General features: G+C 40.1%; 1 protein-coding gene across 1 annotated transcript in view; it reads right to left on the reverse strand.

Moving 5' to 3' along the window:
• kirrel2 (kirre like nephrin family adhesion molecule 2) overlaps window positions 1-14,668 on the reverse strand; it is a 101,671-nt gene that overhangs the window by 73,653 nt on the left and 13,350 nt on the right. The window lies entirely within an intron of this gene.

Below are 14,668 nucleotides of genomic sequence, written 5' to 3' on the forward strand. Positions count from 1 at the left end.
TTGCCATTTGGTGAGGGGAGACTAGTGTCATTAGTTACATTTTAGTCAGATTCTACTCCAAGGGAGGGATACAAGAGCCTTTAGCCTTTTTGTACCTTTGTGATCTGCACAAACATTGCTTTATTCCAAACGAATGCAGATGGTGCTCTTTTTTTGTTCGCTTTGTACATTTTACCAAACGAGTGTTAACCTCACCTGAGCACTGCTGAACAAGGTTGGGTCAGTACCACATATGAAAACAAAGTCAACTTGAACAGATGGTTCTCAACACTAAACGTTGTCCATCTGCAGGAGCCTTTTTTTGTGGAATAGGTTGATGAATACACAAAAGGTAGACAACTATTGCTTGGAGATTTCCAACAACCAATTTGGGGGGGGGGGGGTGTTAAAATGTAAACATTAGTTTGTTTCTCAACTTAAATGAATTGCTGCAATCTTTAGCAGTTTTTTTTAAGGTTGAATGTTATTAAAGTCCAACAAAGCCAATACTTTGTCCACCATATGCTGTAACTTCTTATTTGGCAAACTAAAAACAGATGGCGTTGTTTAAATATTGTGACTGGACATGAGTCAATGCTTTGAGTCGTTCTGCAACTTTTAAGCAGATGCTTTTGTGGGCAACGTGGAACTTTTGTTTGGCTTAGATTGATAATATAAGAAAAAAAACAACAATATAACTACCTCTGTTCTACCTCTTGGGGGGTCTGTTACACTAGTTTGGGTCGAGTTAATGATCCATTTCCTTGCTTTGTCCAAACACTAAAGCCACATTTGCACCAGTATACACCACCATATGGTTTGAAGGGTATATGTCATTTTCCGCCTTGGGGTGTGTTGGCAATAAAATAATTAAACAGTTTGGGACTGCTTTTCTGCCTGAGGACCTCAATATTATACAAACTTATACAGTGTTTATTTATAATGTTGTGTATTGAGTATACAACAGTCACGTTCAAGATGGATTTCTTTTCTTTTCTTTTTAAATTATATATTATTATTATTATTATTATTATTATTATTATTATTATTATTAGATAGATACCTATGTGCTGTAAAAGAACACAAATAAATGCCCAATTCTCAGCATACTGGAATAGTACGGTCCAGCTCCTTTTTGTTCACATTCATGATTCACTTCTTTATTTATTTTTTTTTCATTTCATATTTTACACGTGAGCATCATTATTTATTCAGACAGAATGGTAATAAAACTGGCCACTTTCATTTTCCAGCTTTCACGAGCAAATGGAGCAATGAATATTCCTTTGGAAGCACAATTTCTACCGTGGACGGGAGCTGGCACATTATCTGCTGGATCAGCTAAACAACATCATTCGTTAAGAGTGGCAATACCACATCGTGAACCTGCTGTTGCCACACCCGCACGCTTTCAATCCCCGGCCGAGTCGAGCGGACAGGCACAGGTGCGTGAGCAATTACTGAGATTCACTAATGTTCTCGGCTCTCTTTTCTCCTGAGAACCAGACGGGTCCATTGGGCAGGCTACAGTGCAATTAGTTCAATTTGCTTATGTTGATTTGACCGAGAGTGGGCCCAAATGTTCACTGGCTACAATCAAAATATGGCTCTCGGAAGCACGTCTTCATCATTACTCTGGTACAGAGTGTATCATTGTAAATGCAATTTACAAGTCAGGTTTTTTCGAAACAATTTATCTTCCGATTTCACCAACAAAACAACAAAAATAATCACGGATTCATGAACATGTTATTTTTCCTGTTGTCCATGCTTGTGTCTCAAGTTACTCTAATGTGCAACCTGATAGGTTTATTTTTCTCCCAAAATATGAAGTATTCCAATTTTTTCATTTCAAGGTAAGGTTGAGGAATACCTCACTCCAAGAAAAACATCGCACGTCGTATAATTGCATCGATATACATCAGATGTCAACAATTTGACAACAATTGAATGACGACTACAAAAATGGCAGCTTATGACAATATTTTCACTCAAATGATGACACCTTGTCACTTCTTCTAGACTCTACCATACCTCCACAACTATTCTTATCTCCTCTCCTCAATCCTCTCAGTGTTACACTTCTTCTGCCTTTCCTTCTCCTCTTAGTTCCACCACCAAGTCTCCTTCTCCCTTCCAGAAGACATTCCAAGTAGACTAATGCTTTTCCCTTTTATCACCTTGGCTGCAGTGGTCCAATCTTTTAGAAGCTGCCCACCGGCAGCCTGTCTCACCTCTTCATGAAAGGCCGTATGATACTCTTCTTTTCTCAGCATCCACCAAATGATTCTCTGCTGCGTTTTTAATCACCCACCCCCCAACATAGGTCTTGCAGGTCTTCAGATAACATCATTAGCCTGAGATATGATCCACATGAGATGCATATTGCAGCTTTTTTCATCCTTTTGGTGAAGTCTACCAGCATTTCTCCCTCCAAGTTCCTTTTTTTCAGAATACCAAATTTACCCGCCATTTTTTTTTTTAATCACCCTATTACCAATGTGTCCATTAAAATCTGCATCATTTCAGAGTCTCTCGCCGCTCAGAATGTCCAGACCTACTTCATCTATCTCAATCTGGAATGTCTTTTCTTGCTTCGAGTTCTTACCTGTGTGGCATAACCATTAATTAGAAGAGGCAGGATAGCGGCCCTTGAGGAGCAGAGCTGGACATGCCTGTTCTAGCCTTTCTGTCTCTCATCTGGTCACCAGCCAGCTTTCTTCTAATCATCATGTCAACCAACTCACTAGCTTTTCTCATCATAGTCCCCAAAGTGCAAGGCCCCACTTCTGTTTTTTTTGTTTTTTTCTCTTCTCTTTTCACTCGGGTGAGCACCCCGTAATTATTTGGCAAGGTTTTAAGCCAGATGCTCTTCCTGACACAATAAATAGTGTCAAGCATTGCACAAGTTTAAAATTGGAATCGTTTCATCAATATTTATCAAGTTGTCATCGGCAGTCCTGTTTGCAATCGCATGCTTAGATTCACCTAAAAAATTGAAAAATCCTGGATTGCTTATTATCATGGGAGACAATGCAATATATCCAAATCTTGTTTTTAGGGTAGACTTTAAGAATTGGATTCCCAACAACTAGAAAGTAGTTTATTGCATATTTTATTATTATGGATTATTAAAAATCTAAATGATGCCACCTTTTAAACCACTTTGTGTTATATTTCAATTTGCATATTGGAATATGTGGCATGCAAGTGTGTCAAATATGCCATATGGCCAAGGGATTGCCTCTCAATTACTATGAATGAGCATCACATTCATAAGATTTTAATCAGTTGGATTTCATAAGTGTGTCAGCGGGTGGCACTTCATATGTGTGTGTGTGTGTGTGTGTGTGTGTGTGTGTGTGTGTGTGTGTGTGTGTGTGTGTGTCCAAATGTGCATACGCTAGTTCAGCGTCAAGTGAACGCAGTCATTCTGCTCACCTGTTAACGCAGTTTGCACATTCATTCAACTCACCTTGAATGCTTTATTTACAATGAATAGAAGAACGTGGCCATGTGTGGGAGACAACAAGGTTGGCTTTAGGAGAGGTAATATAATAGTTCCTTGGTACATTTTTCTTTTCTTTCCTGTTGATTATGATGGCATACGCAGGCTGCCTCACTTATATCATTAAGCGTGTGTTTATTTAAATAGGGGTTAGAATGAATGGTGCCATTAGACTGAGCTCATGAATGTCAGACAGGAAAAGCAGCTCTGATTGCCCTTTCAGGTTTTCCACTTTGTTTCTTAAAAGGCCTGCTGCAGGTAAATGACAGAGGAGGGGGGCTACAATGGACCCATCTTGTAACATTATAACCATTTATGCTGCTTACATTATGGCACATATTGTTTTGTGAAGCCTTTTCGTTTGGAATTTCGAAGTCAAAAGATAAGTCGATACAGGGGTCAGAAAACTTGCATTCAAAATAGTGTAGAAAATTACACGTTACAGTATGCTTTTAGCAGCTTGTCAGACTACTACCATGTCTTTTATGGATTCATTTCATTTCGAAGTGTACATATTATATTGTATGCATGCAGAAAGCCTATTTTCAATCCATCCATCCATCCATCCATCCCACCCATCCATTTATCCATCCATCCATCTGGTTCCATACATCTGATTCCATCCATCCATTCAACACTGCTTGACTGCACAATTACCAACCTCTCAAGTTGTTGCAAGGACAGGAACATTAAACGAGAGGCAACCACCCTGTATTGAGCCTGCTGAGCTAATACCAGCGCTATAGAACACAAACAAAGTTTAATTAGGTGCGTAGCAACCTATTAGTTTTGAACCCACACGCACATACCACAAGCATTCCTATGAATGCACACATGCATATTGAATAATAAGGCTCCTCGTTGGCAATGAGGACCAACTTCTGTGTGTTTGCGGATATGTGGATCTATACTAGTGTCTGTTTGTATGCGTCTTTTGGGAGCTAATAAGGGTTTTAAGAGAAAAGTTGATGGGATTTAAAAAAATAAATAAAATAATTATCCAAATTGTTGTTTTTACGGAATGAGAAAAGAAGGAAACATTTCACATCGTAAATTGATAGCTTGATAATCTTGAAAACCTGGTGCTCGGTAGACTTTTTTGTGGCCGGTCACCATGGAGACGGGCGTCAAGTGGCGTGGGAGTGGCAGGGGTCAAAGGATGTCAAAGCAAGGACTGTTTTGGCAAACAGACCATGCTCCATTGCACCTTTTGACTTGGAGTGCTTCATTAAAACCACAGGAGGTGGCATTCCAGGAGACTATTAACCAAGCAGATTTTTAACATCTTGTGTTAAACCCACCCTTACTCCCTCCTGCTCCGACCCCCGACACAAAACACATACATGCGCAGACATGCACACTCGCTTTATAATTCCCCCCCCCCTTACCTTTCTTTTGGACGCACAATAGCCTCCATCTGTTGCCCCCTCAACTTTCCTTGATGGTCCTCAGGGGGGTGTACAAATCGGGGGAACCCCCCCCCCCTCGTCTCACAACTTCAGTGACATTCTCAGATCAAAATGCTCAGACACCGCGTATAAAAGCGAAAGATAAAAGAAAGCTGGGGAGAAAAAAAAAACATTTCGTGACTGATGGTGTTGTAAGTGAGGAAGGGGCACCCAGGGGGCAGCAAGTTGTACAGGTGGAAATTAAGTGATGAAAGCCACTGGGGAGTAATAAGAGAAGGGCACTGGCACTTGTTTGATATTTAATCTTTTCCCAGGTGGAGGAGGAGGAGGCAGCATGTGGCTAAACTGCAGTTTGGAGCTCGAGCCATGTTGTAAAAGTCCATCAAAACACTTTGGGTTGGATGGAAAATGCTTTGCAAGCTGTTTCCCGTCTGGGCAAGAGTGTGAGTTCAGTGCTTTTAGCCGTCCACCGTATAAGCAGGTATAACTGGATTATCCTCGTGTTTGGCTTGGCAGGCCTCGTTGTGTCCTCTCTGTAGTTGATCACTTCAAACTGGGCAGATTACAGTTTGCAGAGAAGGGTTTTAGCCCAGTTTGGGCCTCTGATATGTTAATTAAAGTAGATTTTCGAAATATGGGGCAAGCAGGATGGCAAGCTCCAACCAAGCTAAGCCAAAAGCTTATCAATCGAGAGAGGTGCGTGCGCTTTCATGCTTGTTCTTCTCGTACTGTGAGAACACATTAGAAGTCAGATTTGGAGGCCATCGTTTTAGTCTCAAATAATAGTCCTCTTATTTTCTAACAACAGCTGACTTGACTTGAGATATTTTAATGTACTCAAGACGCTACCAATCAAAGCGGAAGCAGGCAATGATGAACAAGGGATTCAGTCAGTTCATTGCACATCAGCCACAAATGAAAAGCTGCTTTGTAACAGATGAAATGACACGGCACGCATTATTACAACTATAAAGACTGTCTTAGCCTATTGCTGAGGTGACAATACTCCTCTAGCAGATGTAATCACACGCTAGATGAATTGAATTGGAGAACTTCATTACCTGACCTCCTCCACTAATAAAAAACAATCTCCCGAGAACAGAATTCAACTCTGCGCTTCTAATGTGGTTGACCACTATCAGATTCTTTCATTGCCTCGCCATTGTACATTGCACAATGAAAGTTTGCAACCTTTTTTTTTTTTTTTTTGGACAGAGAACGTGCCAAGGACAAAACCGCAATGGAAATCACACACAAATTGCACAAGTAAAAGGTGATATGTGACTCAATTGTTTCTATGGAACCCATCATTCCCAAAAATCACAGGGGTGTTATTTCATTAATCCCAATCAGGTTCGACATTTTGACAAACTGTCTTTTGTGTGCGTGTGTGTGTTGTTGTTTTTTTTTTTTATCTATTTTGTAGCCCCTTGAAAAGAAGATCTACGGTCAAAAAATTGGGAACATCTACTTTTAGGATGTTTTGGTAGCATCTTGTGGCATTACGCAAAGTTTAAAGGTGAGTTTTGAAGAAAATAGCTATTAGTTTCCACAAGGAAAAAAAAAAAATGCGGCAAGATGAGTTTATGAATAGTGAACCGTGAACAAGGGTTCACCGTTTCTCTTCAAAGCTCACATTGGAGCTAGTACATGAGCAAATCTATTTCCAGGCTGTTTATGTACACGTTTTGACTTTTTGTGTGCCCAGCCATGGCTCAGTGTCATCTTCTAATCCCTCTGTTTTGTTGGCAATAGCCCAGTGTGGCTTGACCCCCATCCTGTCAAAGCCAATAACATCGTTCACATTATTGCCTGAGCTCAAATTACTTGTTGGAGGAAGCTCAGTCGTCCAAAAAATATTTCATTCTTTTTGCTTGTGTATATTTATTACAAACAGGAGAAACGGCTATGCATAGATGTAGAAGACACAGACGAGTGGGTTCACAACTGATCTTTTCTGACCTTAAATTTCAATACGTTCCTCTCAACGCATCTTCTGCATGATCTCCACTTGGCTCTCCCATCACCAGCGAAGGCTGATATACGAGACGAAGGAAGTGAGGAGAATCAGGAGGCCGTTAAAGTTTGTGGGCCATGCACGGACAGCTCGGCATGAATATCAGTAGCATGGAGTTAGCGCTGCATGGCAATTGGATGGGGAAGAGCGAGCCAGGTGTCAGCACTTTCCCTCCCAGCCATTTTCACTCAACCAGATTGAGTCTTATTATCTGACCCGGCCTCCTTTTCCCTCACTGGCTTAATAATATTGTTTCAGTGATCCTGTCTAGCCTTCGACCTCTTGACATTACACAGGAGTCTGCAAGAAGAGGAGTTCTCCTTTGCTAGTCAAGAGTGGCCTTTTGAAAAACTTTTCCTTTTTCCTTGGCTCTTGGCTGATTAGTTTTGCCGCCAGCCAGTGGGTGGTATTTATCATCATATTCGTCTATGTGGATGCTTCCGACGAATTAGCACTAAGCCGTCCGATCTATCCCTTTATCCACTGTAATGATTAGTTCCGGGTGTCCATCCTACTAATGATTGTGACCGATTCTCACACTGGCAATGTAATTCCCTCGTGTGGACTTTACCTGGACACAGATCGGTATAACGCATCGTCAATATGCTGTAATTTGATTGCATGATTGTTTTTGTTAGCAAGACTAAAATCAAAGTCACAATTAGCACGGCTGTGTCAGAGCTCGTTAGGCAACTGAGGTAAATGGCAGAGATTTGGGGAAATAATCCCTTCCCAATCTGGACACCACAGCTGGTTGCCTCAAACTGTTCCATCCATCACACACACACGACACACACGACACACACATGCATGCATATGCCACCCTGATCTCTATGATGCTGCCAACTTGCACGGGGACACATCGGGATTGAAGGCGAACAGCAGATTGCGTCGGTATGTTTAACCGGGTTTTTCCCAAATCAGTCTTAAGCCCGATGTCTGTGTGCACGCATCAGCGTCATTTGGTCTATTTGTTGTTGTATCTCAAATGTCTTCATTTAACAGCAATCAACATGCTGTTCCTATTTTCTACAGTAATTGACCTTTGGTCACTGGTGAAATGGAAGCCATGTGTTTTTTTTACACCCTGGGTTGGTAACCAGCCAATCCAAGTGCATGTTTACTCAAGCAATCATTCACACTCAAATTCACACCTAAGCGCAATTTCTTCTGTTGACCCTAGCAGAATATTTTTACATGCCAGCGTATGGAAGCCAACGACTCGAAAATGGAATTTGAAAGATTTTGACTGAGACACAGTGCAATAAATGTATAAATAATGTTAGTGAGTTAAAATCATAAATGTGTTTGTTATATCAGAGATTTATTCTATTTACAGTAAAAGATACAGTGAAATGTCGATTTACCGTCTATTTATGCTGTCAGACTTAGGGAACTTTTACGTTGTTCTGTCTTTTTTTTTTTTTTTTTCCTGTGTGGATCGCAATTGCCAATTCCACTCAGCGGGTAGCTGGTAAAGCTTCTCCTGACATTGCCTGTGAGCCAGATTGGTTGGGAGGAGGGAAAAAACAAAACATGTTGACCTTGTCTACAGATTTAGCTTGTGTGATACACTGTACAGCTGCACTGTAGCAGGCAACAGAAGCTGTGACTCCAATCAGATCACTGGCTCAGATGGCTATGTGGTTAATGCCCGGACGGGCTCAGAGTGTGGAGGGTAATACTTCGTAGATCAGTCTCTTCTGTTTTCACAGCCTGCAGAATTGGATCTGTGGTTTTATTTATTTATTTAACTATTTAGTCAACACTTTTGAAAGAAAAGTTGGGTGCGCTGCATGTTGCATTCGCTTGCCTCCAGAGAAGTCGACATCAGAATGACGACTTTTTTTTTTATGTAATTGTTTTGTTAATTTCATTCTTTAGATTTTTAGATTGATGGGACTTCTTTTTGTGTATATATATATATATATATATATATATATATATATATATATATATATATATATATATATATATATATATATATATATATATATATATATATATATATGTATACACACACACATATATATTATTTTTTTTTAATATAAGGACGGTAAAAAGGTCTCCCAATTCGAAGGCACAATACAAGTGAAAACTTATTTGGCATTTAATTATCACATACTTCTTTGTGCTATGTGGTATCTCCAGATGTCAACACTTCTCTGGCTTACTTAATTATGGAGGCTATCGTTTGTATTTTTGGACCCTTTTATTCACGACATGTCTCTTCGACTATAGTGTCCATTGCTTGCATTTCTAAAGGTGCCCAAAACACTCACTACAAAGATACTCCAGGAATTGCTTATAGATAAGATGACATGTGTTTAATGATTCAATTTACTTGTATTATATGTATTGTATGTATTATACATATTGTCAAGTTATATATATTTCTATATTTAATACTACTAACTACTAGCAGTATAATAAGATCTTGTCTTTCCAGTATTAATGAGTACAGAATGAGGTTAAATAGTTTTCATTGGACAAAGGGAAAGTCCATATTTTATTCAAGGCCCTAATTGAAGTTTTTTGTCCTGTACGTCAGAATGATGTGCAAAGCTGATCTGTTTTTAGCTCTTGAACATGCACTTTCCACATCCACATATTGTCTTCTTCTACCTTCAATTAATTGTCCTCCTCACTTTTCCTGTCATGCTGGTCAGAGTCAAAGACTTCCTGTCGGTTTGCAAAAACAACTCCTCCCGTCAGGCTTCCTACCTCCGATCTGCCCCCCCCCCCCCCCCACTCCTTCCTGCAGCTCCTCCCTCCCTCGTCTTCTATTCATCACCCCGCAGTCCATTTTACGGTATTTTTCTGCCTCCATCCTCTTCTCTCTCTCTCTCTCTTGCTCCATTACCTTGCTCGTTCATGCCCCCTTCATCCCACCCTCTGCCTGTCCAAGCACCTGACATTAATTCTTTTTGCCCCCTTTACTGTATTCTCCCTCCTCAACTCGCCATTCATCTCCTCAGACTCAACTCGCTCTCTCCTCCTCCTCCTCCTCCTCCTCTTCCCTCCTTTATCTGGCTCCAATCTTGCTGACAGTGCTGTTTGTGTGAACTGAGTTTCACAGCCCTCTCGCCTCCCACCCCCTCCTCACCCCGCACCTTCCATCTTCCTCCCACCTTTGCTGTACATACTCCCCCTGGGAAAGGGGGAGAATTAACCTTCCAGCCCAGGGCCGCTGGGCTTAATGACTGTCTGCTGGACCCGCTCTGACTGCTCGGCCTGGCTGCTAACATCTCAAACATGGCCGCTGGCACACACCCACGCGCGAGGATACCCACGCAGAACGCGACAAGTTTATAGTTGTTGAATTTGTGCCATCATAATCACGCACGTGTCATTGTCATTCTTTCTTTATTGCCTGCATCTAGAATGTGGGAGTTCCACCACGGCACTATTGACTGAGATAGTAAGTTGGCAGATACTTGCCAACCAATTTATTAGGTACAATTACATTAAACTAATGTAGTGTTATACAGCAGCACCGCAATCAATTTTAATTAGAAGGTTTTGTTTTGCCACAGTTTTTGACAGACTACATTTTTCGAGGCTGAACTCATAAATCCACCCATAAAATTCACCGTGTTTGAAGCAAACATATTCAAATCCCTTTATTCAAATGTTATACAGATGAAATTTGTATTGACTTTTCAGAGTGTGGGTTATTAATTTTTATGTGTTTGATTAGTTTCGTCAAAAATATCCGTCAAATAGATGACCTCTTTGGTAGATGTGAATTAATTGAAATCAAAAGGGCACTTATTTTCTAGTCATTTTTGTCTAGTCTTTTTAAACTCATTCATCTCATCTTTCACTATTTTCTGATCTCATTTGTCATCCGTCCCATCTCATCGGTCTCATCTCGTATTCAATGTATTTGATCTTTCTTGTTTACCTCATGTTATCAAGCTTTTCTCTCACTTAAGTAATCTTTTCCATCATCTCATCTCATGACATTTTATTTACTGCATTTATATCATCTGTTCTATCACGTCTGTTTTTTTTTTCTCATGATCTGTACACCATGACGTCATCATACCTCATCCATCTCATCTAGGGTTGAAGAATTTTTGAAAAGTATCAATTCTACATATAGCATACTGCATGTCAACAATATCTTACTGTATTTCATACTCCATATATAGATAAAAAAATATCCAGAACATCCAACAAAAAGAACTCATCATGTACTGGCTGTGTTGCCTCAGTTGCTACTTTTGAGTTTCTACTCTGCAAACAGCTTGTCAACCAAGTCCATACGGGTTTGAAAGCCAGTGTTGCCTATCAACTGATCAAATGAAAAATACATGCATGTGGAAAATAAACATGACCTTTAAGTTGCCTGTCGAAGCGAGCTTTCTCTGTGTTCCACTGAGCAAATGGTGGTATTCTCCAGCCACCATTCAGTTGGAAGCATATAATTGACATTGGGGGATATGTGGCAGGGGGGGGGGGCGAGAGAGGCGAGGGGGGTCGTAGACTAAAAGAGAATTCCTTGGCCTGTGTCCGTCTCCATCCTTGCCGCAGAACACATCACACTGGCGATGTGGATCCTCTCAATTTCATCTATTATGTATGGGTATACAGTAAATGTAACAAACTGGCAGCTGTGTTGTTGCATCTGTATTTGCGAGCACTGTGGCTGCACTAAAACGCAAAATAAATCACATCCATGAATATTCCGCTTAAAGGCCGAAGCAAACATGGTTGTAAATATACCTACAGCTTATTTCTTTTTATCTTCAAATTTTATTTGAAATATTCAAATCTCCAGGCTTGAGTACTCTCAACATCATTCGTCCTCATTTTCACATGGCCACCTCATGCTCATACCCGGTGCACTCTACCTTTGTATTCAACTGAGAAGCGAGAGGAAATGAGGTGGAGTGAAGTTCCCATTGGCATTCTACTTTTCCTTTCCACATTTGTTTTCAGCAAGTCCTCCGTTAAAAAAAAAACAACACTCCCGAGCCTCGGCGTCACTCAACAGGTAAGCGCAACCTGCTTGCTCGTATGCAAATCCGCACACCGATTCAAAAGATTCTCATGTCTCTTTTTATGAAAAAAAGTATATACACCTTATTTTGTGTGTCTGCTTCTTCTTATTTCTGTGCACCCTATAGGCAAGCGCAGCAAGTTGAGAGTTGAAAGAAAGTTTTGCTTCTTTTTCCGAGTGCCGTGCGAGTTTATACCCAAGTCAGAGTAATCGAGTAAACTTCAGGATTTTCAGTTGAAGTAAGCTGACAGAAGCCTGAATTGGCTTCACCCAATAGTTAAGACTTTGATTGAACTGCTTGTCATGTTCTCTCAATGGCATTCCAAAAATATATGGTAGGTTCATCGAAGACAATTATTAGCAACCAGTCCAAGGTTGGGATGAGAAAAGTATAAGTTAGTATAGTTTTCAGATATCGTCGCTTTCGAACAAAAATAACTTCATCATCTGCGTCTAATGGACCAAAAAAGGACCAGCTATTTGTTCTGCTTTCACACGTTCTCAGTTAATCTCATTTTCTACTCACAGTAAAGCCTGAAGGGGAACGCCACATTGGAAACCAGAGTGAACGGACGGAATCATTGTTTAAGATGCATAAGTTAAACTAACCATCCATCTTGAGGCACCACTAGTTCAGTTCAGGAGTTTTAAAACGTAAATTCTACAAGAGTGCCATATATGAAAGTGATTCGATTTAGCTGATAATCTTATCTGCATCTTTAAGAAAGCTTCTCCAGCAGTAACGGTTGACAACATAGCTTCCATAAGCTCCAGTAATTGGCGCCACGGGCACGTAGCGATGGGGCTTATAGCTGGTAATAAGACGAAGACTTGCGTCTGCCTGCGTGGATGCTCAAACTTCATTTTCTGCACATTGACTGATTTCATGGACTTTAACGTGAAATTGGTCCAGAATGGAGTGTAGCGAGTTGTTTGATGATGTTATGGCCGCCGCATTTCGGAGAGCTACCTGTCGAGGTCACGTGGAAGTGCCTTTGGTTTTACGATTAAAATTTCACATATTTGTGAGTTTTGTTACTGATTGTATGGACTTGACTTGTTTGGCCTTGGATATGATGTTGAATATTTTTGAATATTTCCATGACTGTAATTAAATGAGAGGCTATTGTCCGTCGGCTGTTTATTTATCTTGTGATGATTTGAAAAGAGCCACAAAAAAAAAAGAAGAGTGGACAGTTTTGACCTCATCAACTATTATATCAATTTTTTTGAAGAGGAAGGATAATTGCACTTTTCAAAGCTTTGAAAGAGGCTTTGAAATTAAGAAGTCTCAATATTTGAGAATGAAATATTTTTTACGGAATGCTATGATTTTCAATTCATATAAGATTCAATAAGGTCCATTCTAAATTGCTTCACTGCTGCAGCAGATGCATTGAAGCATTAGTTGACTTTCAGCACCGGGTGACCTTACTGCTTTTAATAGCGGCCAGGAATCCAAATCTCGCTGTTTGCATAAAAGGCGGCAGCAACATATGCCACTACACGTCCAACACAGCATTATCCCATTTGTTTGTGTTTCTTCAGTTCTGTTTTTGCTCGAAATGTCCTTTTTGTGCCTATTTTCCAATACGACCTTTGTCTGTTTGATTGCTCTGGTCAGAGAGGGTTTACTTTGTGACTCATGAGGGAAAACAGCTTCACTCCAACAAATGCTTAATCAAAAACCTTTTACCATGTTTTAAGATTTGTTCTTTTCTAAAGCTACATCATGTGAATTTTGAGATGATGGATGCAGTCTAGGGCCTTTTCAAAAATTGGATATTAAAAATGAGATGTCCCCCTCAAAAAAAAGTTTCAAACTAAAAGCCAAGAGATAATCTTGATAGCTTTACATAATTCAACACACGAGTGTACAAAAGCATTTTTTCTTTCTTTCTTGTTCTTTCAATAAGAGAGCGTGTAGGTCATATATGGTGTATTATATATTTTTCAGGATTGTTGAAGGTCAGGTGTCAGTGGGGAAATGGACTTCTTGTCAGCTCCGATTGCATCTCCCTCCGTGCTACCCTTTCTGTGTCTCATCTGGGGTAAGAGGCTCAAATGTCACCAGCAAGCTATCATTATGGTAACTGTGGCCTTTTCAAGTCACATCCTTGTTCCGCTCACCTGAGCACTGGCAACTTTGACTTTATAAAGCCCTTAATTGAATTCTTACAAACACATGTTTTCCTGATCTTTTTTTTTTTACATGTTAGCTCTCCGTCTTGGCTTCACCAGAAAGACAGTGTTGCAGAGTCACTCTAACGATTTTCCGAAATTAATTGCTTAATCTAATTACTTCATCGAGGGATCCGATAATCTTGTTTCAGACGTCATGTTGACTTTTGCTTAAATTAGCTTACTGATGTGTTTCTTTTTTCCCCTAATAATTTGAGCAAATGTTTAATTTCAGAAGAATCATCAAACTGCCATACGTGGGTAGTCAAACTGGTCAAACTGCTATACATGGATCAGTACCCACAAAATAGTCATGTTTAAACTAAACAAAGCCGTTTTTTTTTTCCTCAAACAACTTTCTGGTCACAATTCCACTTAAAATCTTATAGGATGTCCATTCTAAAATGATTCGATAGAGAAATCCCTGAACCAGCCTTTTGCCCAATGACAGTTGCAAGAGTCCATAGGTGTCAAACGCAAGGCCCGAGGGCCAGATACGGCCTGTCCAATCTTTTTATGTGGCCCCGCAAAGACAAATTCTCCAACTTAGTGTGATAATGTTCGGA

This window comes from Syngnathus leptorhynchus, chromosome 8, assembly GCF_054491065.1.
Source record: "Syngnathus leptorhynchus isolate UIUO chromosome 8, UIUO_Slep, whole genome shotgun sequence".
In the NCBI taxonomy this organism is placed as follows: domain Eukaryota; kingdom Metazoa; phylum Chordata; class Actinopteri; order Syngnathiformes; family Syngnathidae; genus Syngnathus; species Syngnathus leptorhynchus.